Raw genomic sequence first — 26,031 nt, 5'->3', positions numbered from 1 at the left:
TATATGAGATGGTGGATGTTAACTAAACTTACTGTGGTAATCATTTCACAATGTATATTAAAAGTCAAGTCACTATGCTGTACACATTACAATTATACAGTGCCATATGTCAATTATATCTCAATAAAACTGAAAGAAAAAATTGCTAAAAATAACTGAATGCTGATTATATGAAAGCTCTTTTCAATACTGAAAAGGGAATAAATCAGTGAATGTCCAAGTTAAACAGTAATAAAGCAATGCTAGTGAAAACGTCTTGTTCTAAATAATGGGCATGAGATATGGGATAATCTAGAGACTAGATACAGGTAATCATATGATGAATAATCTTTGATTTTTAGGAGTATAGGAGTATAGTGATGATTCAGGTATTTTAAATAGCTTTAAGATATTCAGCAGATAAAGAATGCCATAAGCCGTATAACTTTTAATTAAATGTTACCAATACTGCGAAACAATCTCATTTTTATCAGGTGACATGTTCAGTCTGAATCTAAACCAGCCTGAAGGGCTCTCACTGGTCAAGTCTTGGATAATTCGAACATCAAATAACTAATAATAGAAATGGATTTTAACCACATAATGAAAGAATCCATAAGTTGATACCAACAGAAGTAAATAAAGAAGGGAAAGTTCTTTCTTAAAACAGAATTCCAACTAATAAATGTGGTATAAATGACAGAATTAGAAAAAATATCATTTGTCCTGAAATGAAAAGAAAGACTGAGGGATTATCCCAGAGTGGAGGAGACTAACAGAGACATGACAACTAAATGCAAAAAGAGATTCTGGACCAAAGTAAGAACAGTAGGATGTTGAACAAAATTTGAAACAACTTTTTCTTCTGCTACATAAGCTGTTAGTGAAACACCTGACACAATTTGAATGTCTAGAGCATTACTGTCTAATAGAACTTTATGCAATGATGAAATGTCCAGACCTATGTTCTCCAATACAATAGCCACTAGACTGCTGAGTGCTTGAAACATGACTAGTGTGACTGAGGAACTAAATTTCTAATTAATTTAAGTTTAAATAGCCATCTGTGTTAGTGGCTATCATATTGTAAAGCACAGGTTTATAGTTTAGATAATAGTACTATGTCAATGTTAATTTCCTGATTTTGATAATCGTATTGAGATTGTGCGACTTTCCTCATTTTTAGGGAAAGGACAGTGAAATTTTTAGAGGTTAAAGGACATTATATGTGCAGCTTCAAGACTTTAAAAAGCTTCAGAGAAAAGAGAGAGAATGCTAAAGCAAAATGCTAATATTTGGAGTGTCTGGGTGAAGGGCATACAAAATTCTTTGTAGTATTTTTGCAATTTTTGGTAAGTCTAACGTTATTTCAAAAAAGTTAAAAGAGAAAAGGATAAAATAGCTGCACAGAGTCAATGTCATTTTCACTAGAACTTATTCGTAAATATAAAATTAGTGATCAAGCTTTTATTCATGTCTGTATTTTTTCACTTAGTTTTTGAAATGTAAGTGTTCAACTACTAATTCAATTTTCTTAAAAAAAACTCTTCCATCACTCTATAAACAAACTATTCACTCCTTGACCAAAACTGTAAAATGTTATTTCAAACTTTTGTAGTTAGCAGAGAAGAAAAGAGGATAGAGCTCAGATTTCAGCCTGAATATTGAATATGAAAAGCAGCAAAGTTATTTAAAAGTTAAGGTCACTCAGGAGAACACAAATAACTTTTCTGGCATCTTTCTGAGGATGTGGGATATATACAGTCATCCCTTCGGAGTAAAATGGAGAGCACTGTGAAGAGTGAGATTTAGTGGGTTCATCCTTGGGAAGATAATCAAGAACAAAATGACTAAAATTCTTCCCATATGTGATCAATCACATGTCAGTGATAAATAATGCAAAAGCTGCTGAACAGAAAACCTGGAAGATAAGGAAGAAAAGGTATCTATATTAATTTCAAATCAGATTTCTCTTTTTCTACATACTCCTTCATCCAGTATAATAAGGTTTCCATCATCACCTCACTGAAACTATTTTCAGGAGGATCATATATGTACTTTTCACTCGATCTAACAAATAATTTTCAGTTCTTAATGTTTGGGTAATGTTTGATAATATATACTATACTTTCTTTCTTGAAACATTCTTTTCTCCTGGCTTCAATGATGTACATTTTCCTGACTTTCCTACGTCTCTACACTCTGCTTCCAGTATTGTTTGCATCCTCCTCTTCCTTTATTCATTTCTTAACTATTGTTATTTCTCGAGATTCTGTCCTATACCATCATCTCTTTTCATTATACATGTCCCTGGATGATTTCATCCCACCTTCCTGGCTTCGAAAAACATGTATTGCACATAAGGGAATGAATCCAAAGAACATCCTATCCTAAGCCAGTCTTGAGGTCCATATCCACAAATGGACTCATGGGCATATCTAGCTGGATGTCTTTCAGGAACCTCTAACTCCACCTATCAAAGACTAAACTTATTGTCTCTGATCCCTGTGGCTACAGCCTCTCCATAAACTGCTGTTCCTCTATTTCCTCTCTTAAAAAATGGTACCACCTTCTGCTCAAGGTAGAATCTGGGAGTTACCTTCAATTTTTCCTTCTCCATTATCTCTATTTAAAGGTTCATCAAGTTTTGTACATTCTACCATTTAGAGTAGATTCTTGTTATATAAGTACTTATACACCACTAAAAATATAAAGTAAATGTTATCTATCTGGGACTTTTCTCCCTTTTTAATGTAGGTATTTACAGCTCCCAGTAGCTTCTTATACTTAAGAGAATGAAAGTCAAGAGCAAGAGCAAACATACTGCTTCAGATGGCCTGTTAGCTGAGGCAGGGAATGGGCAAAGCAGAGAGGCATGAAATAAAAAGACCAGAGTTTTTAACTATAAAACCTATTTAGGCAGTCTCATCAAGAAAAAAGGGAGAGGATTCAAATCGATAAAATTAGAAATGAAAAAGGAGAAATTACAACTGACACCACAGAAATACAAAGGATCATAATAGACTACTACAAGCAGCTATATGCCAATTAAATGGACAACCTGGAAGAAATGGACAAATTCTTGGAAAGGTACAACTTTCCAAGACTGAACCAGGTATAACTTTCCAAGACTGAACAAGGAAGAATTAGAAAATATAAACAGACCAATCACAAGATATGAAATTGAAACTATAATAAAAAATCTTCCAGCAAATAAAAGTATGGCTTCAGAGGCAAATTCTATCAAATATTTAGAGAAGAGTTAACACCTATCCTTCTGAAACTCTTCCAAAAAACTGCAGAGTAGAGAACACTACGAAGCTCATTCTATGTGGCCACCATCACTCTGATACCAAAACAAGACAAAGATATCACAAAAAAAGAAAATTACAGAGCAGTATCACTGATGAACATAGATGCAAAAATCCTCAACAAAATTCTAGCAAACCGAATCCAACAACACATTAAAAGGATCATACACCTGATCAAGTGATATTTATCCCAGGGATGCAAGGATTCTTAAATATATGCAAATCAATCAATGTGATACACCATATTAACAAACTGAAGAATAAAAACTATATGACCATCTCAATAGATTCAGAAAAAGCTTTTGACAAAATTCAACACCCATTTATGATAAAAACTCTCCAGAAAGTGGGCATAGAGGGAACTTACCTCAACATAATAAAGGCCATATATGACAAACCCACAGCCAACATCATTCTCAATGGTAAAAAACTGAAAGCATTTCCTCTAAGATCAGGAACAAGACAAGGGTGTCCACTCTCACCACTATTATTCAACATAGTTTTTGAAGTCCTAGCCACGGCAATCAGAGAAGAAAAAGAAACATAAGAAATACAAATCAGAAAAGAAGAAGTAAAACTGTCACTGTTTGCAGATGACATGATACTATACATAGAGCATCCTAAAGATGCCACCAGCAAACTACTACAGCTAATCAATGAATTTGGTAAAGTAGCAGGATACAAACTTAATGCACAGAAATCTCTTGCATTCCTATACACTAACAATAAAAGATCAGAAAGAGAAATTAAGGAAAAAATCCCATTTAGCATTGCAACAAAAAGAATAAAATACCTAGGAATAAACCTACCTAAGGAGGCAAAAGTCCTGTATTCATAAAACTACAAAACACTGATGAAAGAAATCAAAGATGACACCAACAGATGGAGAGATGTACCATGTTCCTGGACTGGAAGAATCAATATTGTGAAAATGACTCTACTACCCAAAGCAATCTACAGATTCAGTGCAATCCCTATCAAATTACCAAGGGCATTTTTCACAGAACTAGAACAAAAAATTTTATTCTTTGTATGGAAACACAAAAGACCCTGAATAGCAAAAGCAATCTTAAGAAAGAAAAACAGAGCTGGAGGAATCAGGCTCCCTGACTTCAGACTACACTACAAAGCTACAGTAATCAAGACAGTATGGTACTGGCACAAAAACAGAAATACGAATCAGTGGAACAGGATAGAAAGTCCAGAGATAAACCCATGACCTATGGCCACCTAATCTATGATAAAGGAGGCAAGAATATACAATGGAGAAAAGACAGTCTCTTCAATAAGTGGTGCTGGGAAAACTGGACAGCTACATGTAAAAGAATGAAACTAGAACACTCCTTAACACCATACACAAAAATAAACTCAAAATGGCTTAAAGACCTAAATGTAAGGCTGGATACTATGAAACTCTTAGAGGAAAATATAGGCAGAACACTCTTTGACATAAATCACAGCAAAATGTTTTTTGACCCATCGTCTAGAGTAATGAAAATAAAAACAAAAATAAACAAATGGGACTTAATTAACCTTAAAGGCTTTTGCACAGCAAAGGAAACCATAAACAAAATGAAAAGACAACCCTTGGAATGGGAGAAAATACTTGCAAACAAAGCAACTGACAAGGAATCAATCTCTAAAATATTCAAACAGCTCATGGAGCTCAATATCAAAAAACAAACAACCCAATTAAAAAATGGGCAGAAGACCTAAGTAGACATTTCTCCTAAGAAGATACACAGATGGCCAACAAACACATGAAAAGATGCTCAACATCATTAATTATTAGAGAAATGCAAATCAAAATTACAATGAGGTATCACCTAACACCAGACAGAATGGCCATCATCAAAAAATCTACTAACAACAAATGCTGGAGAGGGTGTGGAGAAAAGGGAACTGTCTTGCACTGTTGGTGGAAATGTAAATTGATACTGCCACTATGGAGAACAGTATGGACATTCATTAAAAAATGAAAAATAGAACTACCATACAACCCAGTGATCCCACTAGTGGGCATATACCCTGAGCAAACCATAATTCAAAAAACACATGTACCACAATGTTCACTGCAGCACTATTTACAATAGCCAGGGCAAGGAAACAACCTAATTGTCCACTGACAGATGAATGGATAAAGAAGATGTGGTACATATATACAATGGAATATTACTCAGCCATAAAAAGGAACAAAATTGGGTCATTGTAGAGATGTGGATGGACCTAGAGACTGTCATACAGAGTGAAGCAAGTCAGAAAGAGAAAAACAAATTTCGTATATTAACGCATATATGTGGAATCTAAAAAAATGGTACAGATGAACCTATCTGCAAGGCAGGAATAGAGACACAGACATAGAGAATGGACATGTGGACATGGGGCCGGGGGAAGGGGACGGTGGGACTAATTGAGAGATTAGGATTGACATATATGCAATACTGTGTGTAAAACAGATAGCTAGTGGTAACCTGCTGTATACCACAGGGAGCTCAGCTTGGTGCTCTGTGATGACCTAGATGGGTGGGATGGGGGGGGTGGGAGCGAGGTCCAAGAGGCAGGGGATATATGTATACATATAGCTAATTCACTTTGTTGTACAGCAGAAACTAACACAACATTGTAAAGCAACTAAAAATAAAGAAGAAATCTTGGAATATCAGGAAAAAAGACTACAGTCAGCAAAAGATATGGTTAAATTCAACACATTTTACTTCTCTTGAGTTTTCTAAATTGTATTTGATGGCTGAAGTAAAAATTATAACATTGTATACTATACCTCGAAATGTATGTAAGGAAATACTTAAGACAATTACATTATAAATGGGAGAAGGTAAAAGAACATCAAGGGAAGTAAGGTTTCTACACTTTACTTGAACTGGTAAAATGACAGTACCAACAGACAACAATAGGGGTGTGTGTGTTATGTGTGTATACATATACAGCAACCTCTAAAAAGTTTATACAAAGAGATACTCGAAAACAATAAAGATAAATCAAAATGGAATTCTAAAAATGTTCAAGTGATCCAGAGGAAATCAGAAAAAATAAACCAGAGAAATGAAAAACAGATTTAAGTCTAATATATCCATAATTATATTAAATGTAAGTGGTCTTAACTATATCAATTAAAAGAGATGGGCAGAGAGGATTAAAAAACATGACCCAAGTATATGCTGTGTATAAGAAATTAAACCTCAAATATAATAATATAGTTAGGGTGAAAATAAAAGGACAGAAAAAGATACACTGTGCAAACACAAATCAATAGAAAGCAGGTGTGGCGATATTAATATAGATAAAGTAGTCTTTAGAAAATTACAGAGAGTGACATTCATTCCATTAAGACAACAAAACAATTTGAAATGTGTATGCACTGAACAACACAGATGTAATATATGTGAGGTAAAAGTTGATAGAACTGAAAGAAGAAATAGACAACCCACAACGATAGTTGGAGACTTCATCATCTCTTTCTCAACAATGATAGAACTAGACAGAAGAGCAGGACGAATATGAGATCTGAATAACACAATCAACCAACAGGATCTAATAAACATTTATGGAATTCTCCACCCCTAACAGCAGAATACACATTCTATTCAAACACCCACAGAACATATGCCAAGGTAGACCATATCCTGGGCTGTAAACCAAATCTCAACAAATTTAAAAGAACTGAAATATTTTAAAGAACTGAATCTAACTAGAAATCAGTATCAGAAAGATAACAGGAAAATCCTCAAACACAATGGAAACTACAAAACACACTTCTAAATAATAGATCAAAGACAAAAGTCTCAAAAGAAATTTTAAAAAATACATTGAACTGAGTGAAAATAATAAAACATATCAAAATATGCATGACACAGCTAAAGCAGTGCTGAGAGGGAAATTTATACCATTAAATGTATTCATGTGAAAATAAGAAAAATCTCTTATCAATAATCTATGTTCTCACCTCAAGATCCTAGAAAAAGATCAAAATAAACCCAAAGTAAGTAGAAGAATGGATATAATAAAGAGCAGAAGTCAATGATATTGAAAGCAGAACAAAATATAGAAAACTCAAATAATTAGTTGACTCTTCAAAAAGGGTAATAAAATTGACTAACCTCTCACAAAACTGACAAAGAAAAAATAGAGAAGACACCAATTACCAATATCAGGAATGAAATAGTGATATCATTATAGACTCTGTAGATATCAAAAGGATAAAAAGGGAATATTACAAAGGACCCTGTACACATAAATTTGACAACTTAGATAAATAATACAATATCTCAAAAAACACAAACTACCATAACTCACCAAATATGAAACAGATAATTTTCATAGTCCAACATATCCATAATCCCATTGGGTTGAATAACCCAATGACTGTTAAAGAAATTCAATTCATCATCTTAAAAACTCCCATTGAAAGAAATCTCCAGGTCAGCATTCTACCAAATGTTTAAAAAAGAACTGACACAAATTGTGCACACAATCTCTTCCAGAAAGCAGATGAGGATGGAACACTTTGCAATTCATTTTATGAAGTTAGTAATACCCTGATTCCAAAACAAATACAGTACAAAAAAAACTATAGACCGATATCCTTTGTAAATACAGATGCAAAAATCGTTAACAAAATATATATCAGCAATTAAAATTCAGCAATATATAAAACGATTTAAAAAATTTTTTTTTATTGAAGTATAGTTGATTTACAATGTTGTGCTAATTTCTCATGTACAGCAAAGTGATTCAGTTATACATATATATATTTTTTTCCATTACGGTTTATCACAGGATACTGAATATAGTTCCCTGTGCTATACAGTAGGACCTTGTTGTTTATCCATTCTACATATACTACTTTGCATCTGTAAAATGATTTTTTCACTATGACCAAGTAGGGTTTATTCCAAGGACCAGGCTGGTTCAATATTTGAAAATCAATGCATTACTCCATATTAACAAGATAAAGAAAAATCACATGATAATACAAATCATGCATAAAACGCAGCTGACAAAATTCAACACCCATTTCATCATTAAAAAGAAAAAAAACTCAGAAAAGTAGGACTAGAGAAAACTTCTTCAACTTGATTGAGTATCTACAAAAGCCTACAGCTGATATTACAATTAATGGTAAAACAACATGTTTTCTTCCTAAGACAGGGAATAAGGAAAGACTCTCTAAATCACTCCTATTTAAAATAGTGCTAGAGGGACTTCCTTGGTGGTGCAGTGGTTAAGAATCCACCTGCCAATGCAGGGCACACGGGTTTGAGCCCTGATCCAGGAAGATCCCACGTGCCATGGAGCAACTAATCCCATGCGCCACAACTACTGAGCCTGCACTCTAGAGCCCGTGAGCCACAACTACTGAGCCCACATGCCACAACTACTGAAGCCCATGCGCCTAGAGCCCGTGCTCTGCCAACAAGAGAAGCCACTGTGATGAGAAGCCCATGCACTGCAACGAAGAGTAGCCCCTGCTTGTCACAACTAGAGAAAACCCGCACGCAGCAACGAAGACCCAATGCAGCCAAAAATAAATAAATTAAAATAGTGCTAGAAGTTACAGTCAGGGCAAAAACGTAGGAAAAAGAAACACACAGAGACTGAAAAGAAAGAAAATTGACTCTATTTGCAGACGACATGATTGTCTACATAGAAAATCCCAAGGAATCTATAAAAAAATTCCTAGAACTATAAATGAGTTCAGCAAGGCTACAGCATACAAGATAAACATATACAAACCAATTGTATTTCTAGCTACTGATAATGATCACGTAGACACCAAAATGTAAAAATACAATACCCTTAAAAATCATTCAAGAAAAGTGAATTAGTTATAAATCTAACAAGACATAGAATACTTGGGTGCTAAAACTACAAACTGCTGATAAAAGAAATAAAAATTCTAAATAAATGGAGAAACTGTATTAATGAACTGGAAGACTCGATACAGTAAACATTTCAATACTCTTCACATTGATATACAAGCTTAATTCAATTCCTATCAAAATCCCAGCAAGAATTTTTGTAGATATAGATGAGATTTCTAAAATTTATGTGAAGGGTAAAGGAGCTAGAAAATTAAAACAATTTTGAAAAAAATAAAGAATAAAGTGTCCAATTTTAAGACATTATATAGCACAGTAATCAAGATTTTATGATATTGGTGGAGGAATATACACATAGATCAATGGAACACAAAAAGAATCAAGAAACAGCTACACAAATGTGCTCAACTGATTTTTATTTTTACTAAGGTGCAAAAGCAATTCAGTGGAGCAAAGAAAGTTTCAACAAATGGTGCTGGGCTAATTTAGTGTCCATTAGCCCCTTGCCCCCACAAAAATAAAACAAAACAAAAGCCTGGACCTAAGTTTCACATCTTATACAAATATTAATTCAAAATTAGTCATGGACTTAAGCATAAAAATGTAAAAGTACGAAACTTTAGTACTGTGGAAGAAACCAAATTTATGTTGTTTTGGAAACAACCCAGATGTCCTTTAATGGGTGAATGGTTACACAAACAGTGGTACATCCATATTATGAAATACTAGTCAGCAATAAAAAAGAACAAGCTACTGATATGTGCAACAACCTGAATGAAATTCCACAGAATCATGATGAGTGAAAAAAAAGTCAATCCCAAAAGGTTACACACTGTATGATTCCATTTACATAACATTCTTGAAATTATAATATTATCAAAATAGAGAACAGATTAGTTGTCGTCAGGGTTAAAGGAAAGATGTGGAAAGGAAGTAGATGTGGCTGTGTAAGCTTTACACGAGGAATCCTTGTGGTGATGGAAATGTTCTGTATCTCGATTATTTTAGCATCAATGTCCTAGCTGGGATATTGTACTACACAGTTCTGCAATATGTTACCACTGAGGGGAAGTGGGTAAAGGGTACATGGGATCTCTCTGTATTATTTCTTAAAATTGCATGTAAATCTATAATTATCTCAAAATAATTCTTCATTTAAAAAATATCTTCAAAATCATAAAGAAAAAACAAAACTACCAAATAATTCTGCCTGATCTCTGTACTATATAAAATAATAATTTTATTGTTTATCTCTTGCATTCTCTGTGCTAGGTGGTTCGTTTTGATGGAGACACTAATAAAAATAATTTGAATAAAATATTAATGTTGAATAACTATAGGATAGCTGATTAAATTTATCAAAATTGTAAAATCTTTATTCATCTAAGACTCTGGTAACATGAAAAATGATGTTTCATATTATTGCATGCAAAAGATGTGTCTATTCTTCTTTTGATACTTCAGACAACTTGCATGCAACAACATTTTGCCTCTTAAGAACAACCTTATAATGCATTTTTACTATATTAAATTTTTTCCAGCAATACCTCATGATATTGCTGATCCTAGTTAATCTTATAAGCATTCTCATCAGTGTCAAGGGAAACTACAAGTAGCCATCTGTTAGAGATGGAAATCTTAAGGCTCTCTACAAAAATAATTAGCTGGACACTTTTAGATTTCTGTTTTTTTTTTAAAGAAAAAAATCAAATGCTTACAAACATCATTTGCTAGCTGTGATCTTGATCAATTTATTTACTACCTCTGAGTCTTTGTTTGTTCATATATAAAATGGGATACTTCCTATGAAAAATGACAAAATAAACTGAGTATGTTAAGTAGTTAATAATAATATCTGACAGAGATCAGTCATTTAATGAGTTTCAACAATAACTGATAGCTCAGTTCTAGGTTAAGGTATACATAAAATAATATAACATAGGTAGAAACTACATCATGTTGCTCTTTAAAATCTTTTGAACCAAAGACAGGTTCTTTTTGGGAAGGGAAATAGATTGGTAGAGTTGTCTCCACAAAGTGGCACAATTAGAGTGAAATTATAAAGCGGTATTTGAAAACCTTTCTAGTGTAAACTACGTCACGATACGTGTGTTATGGGACACTCCTGATGATGCTGACAGAGCACTGACAGTCATCATGTGGTGAGGTACCAAGAATTGGAGCGCTCCATCTCTCCATACATGTTTTGATTGTGTTTTCTTTTTAGGCAAGAGGACTAAATGATATAATTATCACTTGGGGGTGCACATAGGGCTTCAAAAAGTTACCCCTCTGTATAATGTTGACATTAGATGCTAAAGGCAGGAAAAATGCAAAGTCGTTAAGAACAAGAGGCTTGAGAGTGAAAATGCCTGGGTTTAAAAGCAATCTCTACCACTTCCCATCTGGAAGACCTTAGTCAATTTACTTCATGTCTCTAAGACTGAATTTCCTCACCCACTAAAAGGGGCAAGAATGTTATAATACATATAAAGTTCTTTGCACAGTACCTTTCAGATATTAAGAGCACAATAAATGTTAGCTATTAGTAATAATAATAATTTTAGCTAATACAAGTTGTTCCTCAAGCTTAAGAATAAAAGTGATAAATACTGAAGTGGTATCTAAAATATATTTTCTGACAAAGTGAGATGTGAGGAATAAAATATAATTAAACTGCAAAAGGGCTACTAGAATTGAAATAACTTGCAGGGTGTTTTGCCTGAATATATTCACTATTCTAAGAAAGTATTATGTACTCTGCTTCATAAATATTTGATAAAAGAACCATTATTTCCTCTTTAACTCACTGGTGGCAGTTTTCAAGCATAAAATTAAACAAAATTTGTCATATTTAAAAATTACCTTCATACTCATAAACAATTTAGTTTTAAAAATACTTAAAATTGTTTATCCTGCCTAGAATATTAGTCAATTACCAAAAAAAAAAATAAGAACTTTATGAGCGTATTAATTTGTCTCCATAACAGTCAAATAACTTATCTTTAGAAATCAAATTGTAATAAAATACATTAGAAATTAGATCTCTAAATATTAAAACATTTGGGCATGGGAAGGAGAAATTAACTAAGAAATTCTATAATTGTAAGTAACAGCTGCACAGTCAATATTTAATCACTATATTGTGAGACAGTTCAGTAGTGGAAGACAGGATTAACATATTGCTTTAAAACATTCCATTACTTTCTCCATCTGTTTACTGATAATAAAAGACACAGCTGTTCTAAACGAAACGCACTAACAGGTGTAAAGTGCCAATTTGGCATTTTACATAAAACTTACTCATTATTTCCTTTTGGAATACTCTAAAATTATACTCTAAGCATAGCTACCAATAACTTAAAGAATTTTTTTTATACTAACTTGGATTATTCTAGTCATTGAGGAAAAGATACGCTTCTTTCTCCATGAATTCAAGATTATTTTTAAACAGTACACATCCTGAACTAATTATAATTACCCCAGATGTTTTCCATAAAAATGGTCACACATCTGAACTGGGTTTCGTTAGCAACTGTTCTATATCAAATTTACTGCAAAGAGCATCAAAATTATGAAGGAACGCTGTATCAGATTCACTATGTTTAAGCTACAAATGATAATGAAGCTTGAGCTTATAATTTATTTTGACAAGTACTCTAGCTAATCTGTAGCCATATGTAATCCAAGGCCACCATGAGGAAATTCAGTATTATTTATAATAAATTCTCTATAATCACTAACTTAAAACATGTGAAAGTTAACAAAATTTGTAAATACTATAAATGTAACTATAGTTTTGGGATTTTGTTTGTTTTTAAAACATAATATACACCACAAACCACTAAAAATGTCCTGAGTAAAAGAGCTGACCCCATTCTAGTAATTTAAATATCTTTGATAACTAATTTTTAAATTTTATAACAGTGAAATTTTAAGACAATTACAAAATCAATGTTAATGATTAATGTATTGGTGAAAGAACACTGTGAAATATTTTCATTTGGCCATTATATTTACTTTAATATATAAAACTTGAAAAGTTAAGGGAGAATGTCAAAGGGGTCCAAAGCGTTCCAGTCGCTTTCATTTCTTTTCCTAAAATAAAAACATTTGTCAAATTAGCTTTAGAAAAAGAGGTTCACTAACATGTACATTTAAGAGTCCTTGAGACTATGTCTGTATTTTGAGATATACACCTGAGGAAAAACATATAAATGTATAAATGTATATAAACTATATACATTTTGCTTAAGATTTTACAAATCATTAAGTTCTTCCTCCAATAGTTCCTTTTCTTTGTTGGCTCAGGTTTACATGATTTTAAATTCAAATAAAATACCCTACAGCTTTGCAGTAGGGTATCCTCAGCCAGGTCACTTGGTGACAACAGTTTTTCTGGCCCTTCTGGAAACAAATTATGATCAATACAAATTCTATCAGTTTGCTGCTTAACTTTTAAAAAGAAACATAGGAAGAATTTTTTCAACATCAAAAGAATGAAGAAAAACATTAATTTTATTGTGCAATCTAATAAAGCTTAACTCTGCCTATTATATGGTAAAATGATGACATGTTACCTTAGAAACACACCATCAGATTTTCTGATTTGTAAAATAAATCAGAGTATACAATCCAAATAATCAATAATCCAAATCAGATGATTCAGAAATTCGTGAGTTGTTTATACAGACTTCATAAGGCTCTTAGTCTTCATAACGAAAAGACAACCCACAGAATGGGAGAAAATATTTGCAAACGAAGCAACCAACAAGGGATTAATCTCCAAAATGTTCAAACAGCTCATGCAGCTCAATACCAAAAAAACAAGCAGCCCAATCAAAAAATGGGTGGAAGATCTAAATAGACATTTCTCCAAAGAAAACATACAGTTGGCTAAAAAGCACATGAAAAGATGCTCAGCACCACTAATTATTAGAGAAATTCAAATCAAAACTATAATGAGGTATCACCTCACACTGGTCAGAATGGCCATCATCAAAAAATCTACAAACAATAGATTTGTAGCTATTGTGGCTGGAGAGGGTATGGAGAAAAGGGAACCCTCATACACTGTTGGTGGGAATATGAACTGGTACAGACACTACGGAGAACAGAATGGAGGTTCCTTAAAAAACTAAAACTAGAGCTAACATATGATCCAGCAATCCCAATCCTGGGCATATACCTGGAGAAAACCATAATTTGAAAAGATACATGCACCCCAATGTTCACTGCAGCACTATTTACAATAGCCAGGACACAGAAGCAACCTAAATGTCCATCAACAGAGGAATGGATAAAGACGTGCTATATATATACAATGGAATATTACTCAGCCATAAAAACGAAAGAAATAATGCCATTTGCAGCAACATGGATGGACCTAGAGATTGTCATACTGAGTGAAGTCAGACAAATATCATTTGATATCGCTTATATGTGGAATCTTAAAAAACGGTACAAATGAACTTATTTACAAAACAGAAATAGTCACAGATGTAGAAAACAATCTTATGGTTACTAGGGGGGAAGGGGGAGAGGGATAAACTGGGAGATTGGGACTGACATATACACACTACTATATATAAAATAGATAACTAATAAGGACCTACTGTATAGCACAGTGAACTCAATACTGTGTAATGACCTATATAGGAAAAGAATCTAAAAAAGAGTGGATATATGTATATGTATAACTGATTCGCTTTGCTGCACAGCAGAAACTAACACAATATTGTAAATCAACTATACACCAATAAAAATTTTTAAAAATAAAGCAAATAAACAGAATATGAGTGAGCTGTGGAATAACTTCAAGTGGCAGAAAATACATGTAATTGGATTCTTTGAAAGAGGTGGAGAAATGCACAAAAAATTTTTGAAAAAATAATGACTAAAATTTTTACAAATTCGATAAAAATTTTAAATCAACAGGTACAAGTTCAATAAACCCCAAGTGCAAAAAATATGAAGAAAACAAAACAAAAAACAAACAGACCAACAAAAAACACCCAATGCTCTAAAGCAATTAATTTAATTCAGGGAAAAATAAGACAAAATGGCAACTAAGAGGGACAAAATGACTTGTCAGTTGATTAAACATAGCAGGAATGATGACAGTTTAATGCCTTTAATGAACCAGTCTTTAAAGAAATTAGAGAATGGCTATTTCTAATAACTAAAAAACTGAACTTTAAAAAACCACATTTTATAAATAGTCAAATTTCTAGATTAAACTAAATTTAGTCAAACTTCTGTATATTTCTACTCTTGACTTTTTCTAGTACATATGAGTATGGTCAGAATCATGAGACATTTGCATAGGGTTTTACTTAAGTAACCACTGCAGTCCATCTAACAATCAAGAAACGCGTTACAGCTGTGGCTTGATGTTAAGAGATCAATAAATTCTCTAAATCTCTTTCATAATTTAATAATCTTATTGCAGTTATCTCCTACTTCAATCGCAAAAACAGATATATTTCCTCCAAAATTAGTAACAATACATAATTATAACCATATGTTCAAATGGGTTTTAATAAAATGGTATATTAAGAGTAACAAAGCTCAGTTGTCCTGTAAAACTTCAAAAATCACGAAGTATTGATTGTGATTCCTAAAAGCACAATGTGGTTGTCCATCTGGTAAATTCTGAGGGCCTTAATTTAAAAGTCTAAGCGGTGTGCTTTCCTTCCACCTTATGCAATGTTTTTTCAGATTTCTTCTTCCTGTTATTTTCTAGTTTTCAAAGCTTCAAATAAAAGGTTTCATCAATATGTAAATCCATACAGAGTAATACACAGGGAATTTTACTTAGAAAAGGTATATTAGAAGCTTAACTTAAATCCATGGAATGAATTGTGTCTCTCCTTTACTTGAGATGTTAACAGTGCTTAAAAAGGAAATAGGTATGGAGGTATGACATATCAGATAACATCCAATTTATAGTGAAAGGAATAAATTACAAAATAGTGCTTATAAATATTTCTTAAAAAGTTACATATGCTATGTATCACCTTGTCTTACACCCAAAAATAAAAGTTGTGTCCTTGTTTTCACTGAGAAATAAAGAGCTTTTATTGCCACCATATTTGCAATTTAATTTCTGATTCCAATTTTAAATAATGATTAACAGTAAAGAAAATCTGGTTATGCTTCAATTTTTACAATTAAATAAAACAAGACAATCATCCATACAATAATAGATTACTAATGCATATTAATCCAAAGAAACCTCTATTTTATGTAGTAAATAAGTGAATTTTAAAGAATTAGAATTTTATTGTTAGGTACCTAGTCTCAGAATAGGTCAAAATATTACCTATTAAAAATCAAAAGGGAGGATTAACCAAGATGGCGGAGTAGAAGGACGTGCTCTCACTCCCTCTTGCGAGAGCACCAGAATCACAACTGGCTGCTGGACAATCATCGACAGGAAGACACTGGACTTCACCAAGGAGGATACCCCACGTCCAAGGACAGAGGAGAAGCCACGGTGAGACGGCAGGAGGGGCGCAATCAGAGTAAAATCAAATCCCATAACTGCTGAGTGGGTGACTCACAGACTGGCGAGCACTTACACCACAGAAGTCCATCCACTGGAGTGAACGTTCTGAGCGCCACGTCAGGCTTCCCAACCTGGGGTCCGGCAACGGGAGGAGGAATTCATAGAGAATCAGACTTTGAAGCCTAGTGGGAATTGATTGCAGGACTTCGACAGGACTGGGGGAAACAGAGACCCCACTCTTGGAGGGTGCACACAAAATAGTGTGTGCATCAGGACCCAGGGGAAGGAGCAGTGACCCTGGGGGAGACTGAACCAGACATACCTGCTGGTGTTGGGGGGTCTCCTGCAGAGGCGGGGGCTGGCTCTGTTTCACCATGGGGACAAGGACACTGGCAGCAGAGGTTCTGGGAAGTACTCCTTGGCGTGAGCCCTCCCAGAGTCTGCCATTAGCCCCACCAAAGAGCCCAGGTAGGCTCCAGTGTTGGGTTGCCTCAGGTAAAACAACCAACAGGGAGGGAACACAGCCCCACCCATCAACAGTCAAGTGGATTAAAGTTTTACAGAGCTCTGACCGCCACAGCAACAGTCAGCTCTACCCACCTCCAGAGCCTCCCATCAAGCCTCTTAGATAGCCTCAACCACCAGAGGGCAGACAGCAGAAGCAAGAAAAACTACAGTCCTGCAGCTTGTGGAACAGAAACCACATTTACAAAAAGATAGACAAGATGAAAAGGCAGAGGGCTATATACCAGATGAAGGAACAAGAAAAAACCCCAGAAAAACAACTAAATGAAGTGGAGATAGGCAACCTTCCAGAAAAAGAATTCAGAATAATGATAGTGAAGATGATCCAGGACCTCAGAATAAGAATGGAGGCAAAGATTGAGAAGATGCAAGAAATGATTAACAACGACCTAGAAGAATTAAAGAACAAACAAACAGAGATGACCAATACAATAACTGAAATGAAAACTACACTAGAAGGAATCAATAGCAGAATAACCAAGGCAGAAGAACGGATAAGTGACCTGGAAGACAGAATGGTGGAATTCAGTGCTGCGGAACAGACTAAAGAAAAAAGAATGAAAAGAAATGAACTCAGCCTAAGAGACCTCTGGGACAACATTAAACGCAACAACATTCGCATTATAGGGGTCCCAGAAGGAGAAGAGAGAGAGAAAGGACCAGAGAAAATATGTGAAGAGATTATAGTCGAAAACTTCCCTAACATGGGAAAGGAAATAGCCACCCAAGTCCAGGAAGCGCAGAGAGTCCCATACAGGATGAACCCAAGGAGAAACACGCCGAGATACATAGTAATCAAAGTGGCAAAAATTAAAGACAAAGAAAAATTATTGAAAGCAGCAAGGGAAAAACGACAAATAACATACAAGGGAACTCCCATAAGGTTAACAGCTGATTTCTCAGCAGAAACTCTACAAGCCAGAAGGGAGTGGCATGATATACTTAAAGTGATGAAAGGGAAGAACCTACAACCAAGATTACTCTGCCTGGCAAGGATCTCATTTAGATTTGATGGAGAAATCAAAAGCTTTACAGACAAGCAAAAGCTAAGAGAATTCAGCACCACCAAACCAGCTCTACAACAAATGTTAAAGGAACTTCTCTAAGTGGGAAACACAAGAGAAGAAAAGGACCTACAAAAACAAACCCAAAACAATTAAGCAAATGGTCATAGGAACATACATATCGATAATTACCTTAAACGTGAATGGATTAAATGCTCCAACCAAAAGACACAGGCTTGCTGAATGGATACAAAAACAAGACTCATATATGTGCTGTCTACAAGAGACCCACTTTAGACCTAGGGACACATACAGACTGAAAGTGAGGGGATGGAAAAAGATATTCCATGCAAATGGAAATCAAAAGAAAGCTGGAGTACCTATACTCATATCAGATAAACTAGACTTTAAAATAAAGAATGTTACAAGAGACAAGGAAGGACACTACATAATGATCAAGGGATCAATCCAAGAAGAAGATATAACAATTATAAATATATATGCACCCAACATAGGAGCACCTCAATACATAAGGCAACTGCTAACAGCTATAAAAGAGGAAATTGATGGTAACACAATCATAGTGGGGGACTTTAACACCTCACTTACACCAATGGACAGATCATCCAAAATGAAAATAAATAAGGAAACAGAAGCTTTAAATGACACAATAGACCAGATAGATTTAATTGATATTTATAGGACATTCCATCCAAAAACAGCAGATTACACGTTCTTCTCAAGTGCGCACGGAACATTCTCCAGGACAGATCACATCTTGGGTCACAAATCAAGCCTCAGTAAATTTAAGAAAATTGAAATCATATCAAGCATCTTTTCTGACCACAACGCTATGAGATTAGAAATGAATTACAGGGAAAAAAACATAAAAAACACAAACACATGGAGGCTAAACAATACGTTACTAAATAACCAAGAGATCACTGAAGAAATCAAAGAGGAAATCAAAAAATACCTACAGACAAATGACAATGAAAACACGATGACCCAAAACCTATGGGATGCAGCAAAAGCAGTTCTAAGAGGGAAGTTTATACCTATACAAGCCTACCTAAAGAAACAAGAAAAATCTCAAGTAAACAATCTAACCTTACACCTAAAGAAACTAGAGAAAGAAGAACAAACAAAACCCAAAGTTAGCAGAAGGAAAGAAATCATAAAGATCAGAGCGGAAATAAATGAAATAGAAACAAAGAAAACAATAGCAAAGATCAATAAAACTAAAAGCTGGTTCTTTGAGAAGATAAACAAAATTGATAAGCCATTAGCCAGACTCATCAAGAAAAAGAGGGAGAGGATTCAAATCAATAAAATCAGAAATGAAAAAGGAGAAGTTACAACAGACACCGCAGAAATACAAAACATCCTAAGAGACTACTACAGCAACACTATGCCAATAAAATGTACAACCTGGAAGAAATGGACACATTCTTAGAAAGGTATAACCTTCCAAGACTGAACCAGGAAGAAGCAGAAAATATGAACAGACCAATCACAAGTAATGAAATTGAAACTGTGATTAAAAATCTTCCAACAAACAAAAGTCCAGGACCAGATGGCTTCACAGGTGAATTCTATCAAACATTTAGAGAAGAGCTAACACCTATCCTTCTCAAACTCTTCCAAAAAATCACAGAGGAAGGAACACTCCCAAACTCATTCTATGAGGCCACCATCACCCTGATACCAAAACCAGACAAAGACACTACAAAAAAAGAAAATTACAGACCAATATCACTGATGAATATAGATGCAAAAATCCTCAACAAAATACTAGCAAACAGAATCCAACAACACATTGAAAGGATCATACATCACAATCAAGTGGGATTTATCCCAGAGATGCAAGGATTCTTCAATATACGCAAATCAATCAGTGTGATACACCATGTTAACAAACTGAAGAATAAAAACCATATGATCATCTCAATAGATGCAGAAAGAGCTTTTGACAAAATTCTACACCCATTTATGATAAAAACTCTCCAGAAAGTGGGCATAGAGGGAACCTACCTCAACACAATACAGGCCACATATGACAAACCCACAGCAAACATCATTCTCAATGGTGAAAAACTGAAAGCATTTCCTCTAAGATCAGAAACAAGACAAGGATGTCCACTCTCACCACTATTATTCAACATAGTTCTGGAAGTCCTAGCCACGGCAATCAGAGAAGAAAAAGAAATAAAAGGAATACAAATTGGAAAAGAAGAAGTAAAACTGTCACCGTTTGCAGATGACATGATACTATACATAGAGAATCCTAAAACTGCCACCAGAAAACTGCTAGAGCTAATTAATGAATATGGTAAAGTTGCAGGATACAAAATTAATGCACAGAAATCTCTTGCGTTCCTACACACTAATGATGAAAAATCTGAAAGAGAAATTAAGGAAACACTCCCATTTACCATTGCAACAAAAAGAATAAAATACCTAGGAATAAACCTACCTATGGAGACAAAAGACCTGTATGCAGAAAACTATAAGACAATGATGAAAGAAATTAAAGATGATACCAACAGCTGGAGAGATATACCATGTTCTTGGATTGGAAGAATCAACATTGTGAAAATGACTATACTACCCAAAGCAATCTACAGATTCAATGCAATCCCTATCAAATTACCAATGGCATTTTTTACAGAGCTAGAACAAATCATCTTAAAATTTGTATGGAGACACAAAAGACCCCGAATAGCCAAAGCAGTCTTGAGGGAAAAAAACGGAGCTGGAGGAATCAGACTCCCTGACTTCAGACTATACTACAAAGCTACAGTAATCAAGACAATATGGTACTGGCACAAAAACAGAAACATAGATCAATGGAACAAGATAGAAAGCCCAGAGATAAACCCACGCACCTATGGTCAACTAATCTATGACAAAGGAGGCAAAGATATACAATGGAGAAAAGACAGTCTCTTCAATAAGTGGTGCTGGGAAAACTGGACAGCTACATGTAAAAGAATGAAATTAGAATACTCCCTAACACCATACACAAAAATAAACTCCAAATGGATTAGAGACCTAAATGTAAGACTGGACACTATAAAACTCTTAGAGGAAAACATAGGAAGAACACTCTTTGACATAAATCACAGCAAGACCGTTTTTGATCCACCTCCTAGAGTAATGGAAATAAAAACAAAAATAAACAAATGGGACCTAATGAAACCTCAAAGCTTTTGCACAGCAAAGGAAACCATAAACAAGACGAAAAGACAACCCTCAGAATGGGAGAAAATATTTGCAAACGAATCAACGGACAAAGGATTAATCTCCAAAATACATAAACAGCTCATTCAGCTCAATATTAAAGAAACAAACACCCCAATCCAAAAATGGGCAGAAGACCTAAATAGACATTTCTCCAAAGAAGACATACAGACAGCCACGAAGCACATGAAAAGATGCTCAACATCACTAATTATTAGAGAAATGCAAATCAAAACTACAATGAGGTATCACCTCACACCAGTTAGAATGGGCATCATCAGAAAATCTACAAACAACAAATGCTGGAGAGGGTGTGGAGAAAAGGGAACCCTCTTGCACTGTTGGTGGGAATGTAAATTGATACAGCCACTATGGAGAACAATATGGAGGTTCCTTAAAAAGCTAAAAATAGAATTACCATATGACCCAGCAATCCCACTACTGGGCATATACCCAGAGAAAACCATAATTCAAAAAGACACATGCACCCGAATGTTCATTGCAGCACTATTTCCAATAGCCAGGTCGTGGAAGCAACCTAAATGCCCATCAACAGACGAATGGATAAAGAAGTTGTGGTACATATGTACAATGGAATATTACTCAGCCATAAAAAGGAATGAAATTGAGTCATTTGTTGAGACGTGGATGGATCTAGAGACTGTCATACAGAGTGAAGTAAGTCAGAAAGAGAAAAACAAATATCGTATATTAATGCTTGTATGTGGAACCCAGAAAAATGGTACAGATGAGCCGGTTTGCAGGGCAGAAGTTGAGACACAGATGTAGAGAACAGACATATGGACACCAAGTGGGGAAAACTGCGGTGGGGTGGGGATGGTGGTGTGCTGAATTGGATGATTGGGATTGACATGTATACACTGATGTGTATGAAACTGATGACTAATAAGAACCTGCAGTATAAACAAACAAACAAAACAACTAATACTAAACTTTCATTGGGTTATTTGTATGGAAATATGTTAATATAAATGTTTCAGATATTACATGAAATTTCTAAAAATCTTATATGTTCTGGTATAATGTTATAAGTCATAATCCTAGTTATTACTTTAAAATGTATATCTCAGAAATAACTAATTTTCTTGTCAACTGCATTATTATGAACTTTCATCAAATCTTTAACCGTGGTCATTTTTAAGTCTTTTGTCATTTACAGACAGTTCTGGGTTTACTCTGATGCTTTTGTAAATATGTTCCTATAAAAGGGTTTCATCTTCAGGAAATTCATGGAAAAGACTCTGACAAGTACAGGTTTCTGGTAACTGACTGTACTGCTGAACTGAATGAATAAGCATTTTCAGAACTCTAATGAAAAACTGATGAGCTCATAAAAGTGCTAACAAAAGATCAAGGTGAAAAAAAAAATTAATTACATGGGACTGAGTGAACTGATGAGGATGAGTATAATTTTTGTGACTTTCTGTTTGAATTTAAAAAAAGAAAAAATCCCACAAGGACTCAGAGGCAAAGAATATACAAATCAATTTTCACTGCAAAGTAAAGGAGCTGTTACAGTGGAGGATTACTGGACTGAATGTCAATATTATGACATAGTATGAGTGTGTTTCATGTTTGGTAATGGCAATCATTGTTGCTTTTGTTGTGGTCATCCATGTACAATGCTTGGTGTCAGTCTATTTATCTCTTGTAAAAATAAAATACAGTGTGTGTGTGGAAAAAAAAAATCAAAAGGAGTTTTCAAATTGTTCTATGACTGTGTGGTTTGAATTTACCCAGGTTTTAAAAAAAAAAGAAAAATTTAAAACTCAAATGTCATATATGACACAGAGTAGATGATCATCAATGCATTATTTGGTGTGTTAAAGAGGTGGGTAGAGAGAGAAAGATGAGAGTGGAGGTCAAGAAACTGAAAGAGAACAGATACAGACCTTGGAATATGTTTTCTTTTTTTGTTTGATCATCTCTGCAAACATTCCAAATTCTTATGACAGTACAGTTGAATAGAAAAGTATAGTTTGGCATGAAGTTGTTGGTCTAAATTCAGATTGGTCTGCCCAGGTCCACTTTCAGAATATTCAAGTGAGTGTAACGATACTGTGAATCAAGACTTTTGTCATACTATAAAGCCAAAATTTTAAAAACTATAAGAAATACACTGCATCCAATGCTGATTAAGGCTGCAAGTGTTACCTTAACCTTGCTAAATTAGTTCCTAAAAACATTCTCTTATTTTCAGAGATTTCCTATATAAAAAGTAGATGTTATTAATTAACATGGCTTTTATGCAGAGTGGTCTTCATGTTTTTCTAAAGTAACTGAAATATCTTTCATTTGCATATTAATTTATTTAACAAAGTTTCATAATTCAAATGTAAGTGTCTGTCCTATCCATTTCAAATGATAAATTCTTAAATGAATAAAATTTGGACCATAAGGCTAAATTCAGAATATGTCCAATTTCAGAATAATATATACATAGGAAGCTAATCCAAGCATAGAGCTAAAGCAAAACATATACTCTAGATATTTGACCTGTGCTACAGAAACCATTTTTATAACTGAAAAATACCTTAACAAATTCTAAATGTAAAATTATTATAATTATCACTATTGAAATCAGTACTTACTCATAAAGGGTTTGAGGTACATGGAAAACATAGTAATTAACCATTAATAAAATATCAATTCAAATTTTTTGTACATATATATTACAGCTTACCATGTCAGTGATGACTTCTTTGCCTAAGAATAAAAGATAATTCAGAAATCAAATGATATTAAAATACTGTCAAAAAATGGGTTCAGTTTTAAAAAGGCCTGGGAGAAAAAAACAGTATTTACACACGCAACCTAAGCTGTTCCTTGATACCTACCATTATTGAGCATGTACTATGTGTGAAATACCATCTATAACTCTTTACGTGGATTATTTGTAACCCTTAAGTCATCCCTACAAGACTGGAATTTTCCAAATTTTATAAATAAGGTGACCATTTGGTTTACTAACAAAATTGGTACATTTCTGAGAATAAAGGCAGTGGGCATAATTAACAATTATGCTAGGAGGACAGGTGTAAATCATGACTGTTGTAGAAAAAGTATGATACATGATCACTATACAAATGAAGAAACTGCCTCAGAGAGGCTTATTTTGAAACTCCCGCTGAAACACAGTATGAGATACGGTTCTAAGTTTTTTTGTACAAATTGATAATGTAATGCATGAATATGGTTCTGAATAATCCATTACACTTCTCCAGTGAATTATAGCACTTGCTTTTTACATTCTCACAGGTCAAATTTGAGCCACCTATTTAATTACATTGATACCTGCTTAATCTCATGTTATTAATACACTGTCTCATTTACTGAAACTATATAATTATTACCTGGCCCCACCACTCCTTCTATAGTTGCTATTGTTGCTTATTTGTTTTTCCAGATTAAAGTTTGAATCTAGATAATCAAATTCCAAGAAAAAAAAAAAACAAGATTGAGAAAATAAAAATTCAGAGAAAAAATGAAAGTTGTTAGAAACAATGGTAAACAGAAACTGATAAAATGTTGGTTAATTTAACAACTGACATGACATTAAGTTTTGGGTTAAAATATTGAAATAAATTATAGGTAATTATAATAGGAAATTGCCTTGGAGGTTCTGTGCGTTAAGTTAAATTTGTCTTATTCCAGGGCAAGAGAGACGATAAATAATTTCGCTAAAAAAAAATTTATGGTCAAGAATTTATTTTAAATATTTAAGGGTAACCATTAAAACAAACAACCACCACCACCACCAAACAAAAATCAGAAATATAAACCACTACTTCCAAACCAGGGGAGATTGAAACAGGAAATTAATTTTATTATTTCCAACAGAAAGCATTAATAGGAGAAAAGAAAGACACAGACATGGACACATACAGACACACACACAGACACACACATACATAGGCTTGATAAACAAAAAGCACAAAATAAGATGATGGCAATATGTCCTAATAGATCAGTAACCACAATAAATGTAAGTATTTAAATTCATCCACTAGCCAACAATATCACACTGTCAAGGAGATGAATAAAGCTATATACCCAATACTGCTAAAGGGCTGGAGGTAGAGAAAAGCCATGCTGCCATCTGGTTTCAATCTTCTACATAAAAAAGGATGACGATCTAGTATAAGGTGGTATGGACTCTCTTTTAAATACTATTCTATTCCCACTCCCCCCACCAAAATACTATCATCCATACTGAACAATAAGATCTCCCAGCCTTACTGGGTTTCCAAAATGCTAGTAACCAGGCTTACCCATTAGGAAGAAGATTAAAATATTCTTCCCTTGGGAACATGACCAGCCCAAAGAAAAGGCCTTAAGATACTTGTATCCTGGACTCCCCAAAGAAACAGACAGATAACCTTCTAATGAAGCCTTCAATAAACAAGCCCCACCCAGCCAGCTATTTAATACCTCTTATTCTTAGTATAAGCAGGCAGCCAAGGATCAGAAGACATTCGAGAAAAGCCATTAACAAAAGACTGAAGGGAAAAACTGAAAGAACAACTTGTAGGGAACAAAGGGATATGAAACCTTCAAAAGAACCAACACTGCCTATGGAGAAAAAGGCAGGCTCAATGGTA

The 26,031-nt window shown here is 34.2% G+C and overlaps 1 protein-coding gene across 20 annotated transcripts in view; it reads right to left on the bottom strand.

The window, feature by feature from the left end:
- Positions 1 to 26,031, bottom strand: part of C7H2orf88 (chromosome 7 C2orf88 homolog) — a 312,337-nt gene that overhangs the window by 241,135 nt on the left and 45,171 nt on the right. For 2 of the 20 annotated variants that reach the window (XR_009504246.1, XM_059928349.1), the window contains exon 4: positions 24,114 to 24,136. The exons of 17 other annotated variants lie outside the window; for them this stretch is intronic. The gene's annotated coding sequence lies outside the window, so the exon portion shown is untranslated. Of the gene's footprint in view, positions 1 to 16,474; positions 16,769 to 24,113; positions 24,137 to 26,031 lie in introns of those variants that run through there. One more of the 20 variants, XR_009504247.1, reaches the window with a different exon arrangement.

This window comes from Balaenoptera ricei, chromosome 7, assembly GCF_028023285.1.
Source record: "Balaenoptera ricei isolate mBalRic1 chromosome 7, mBalRic1.hap2, whole genome shotgun sequence".
NCBI classification, from domain to species: domain Eukaryota; kingdom Metazoa; phylum Chordata; class Mammalia; order Artiodactyla; family Balaenopteridae; genus Balaenoptera; species Balaenoptera ricei.
This window is presented reverse-complemented; position numbering and strand designations above follow the sequence as displayed.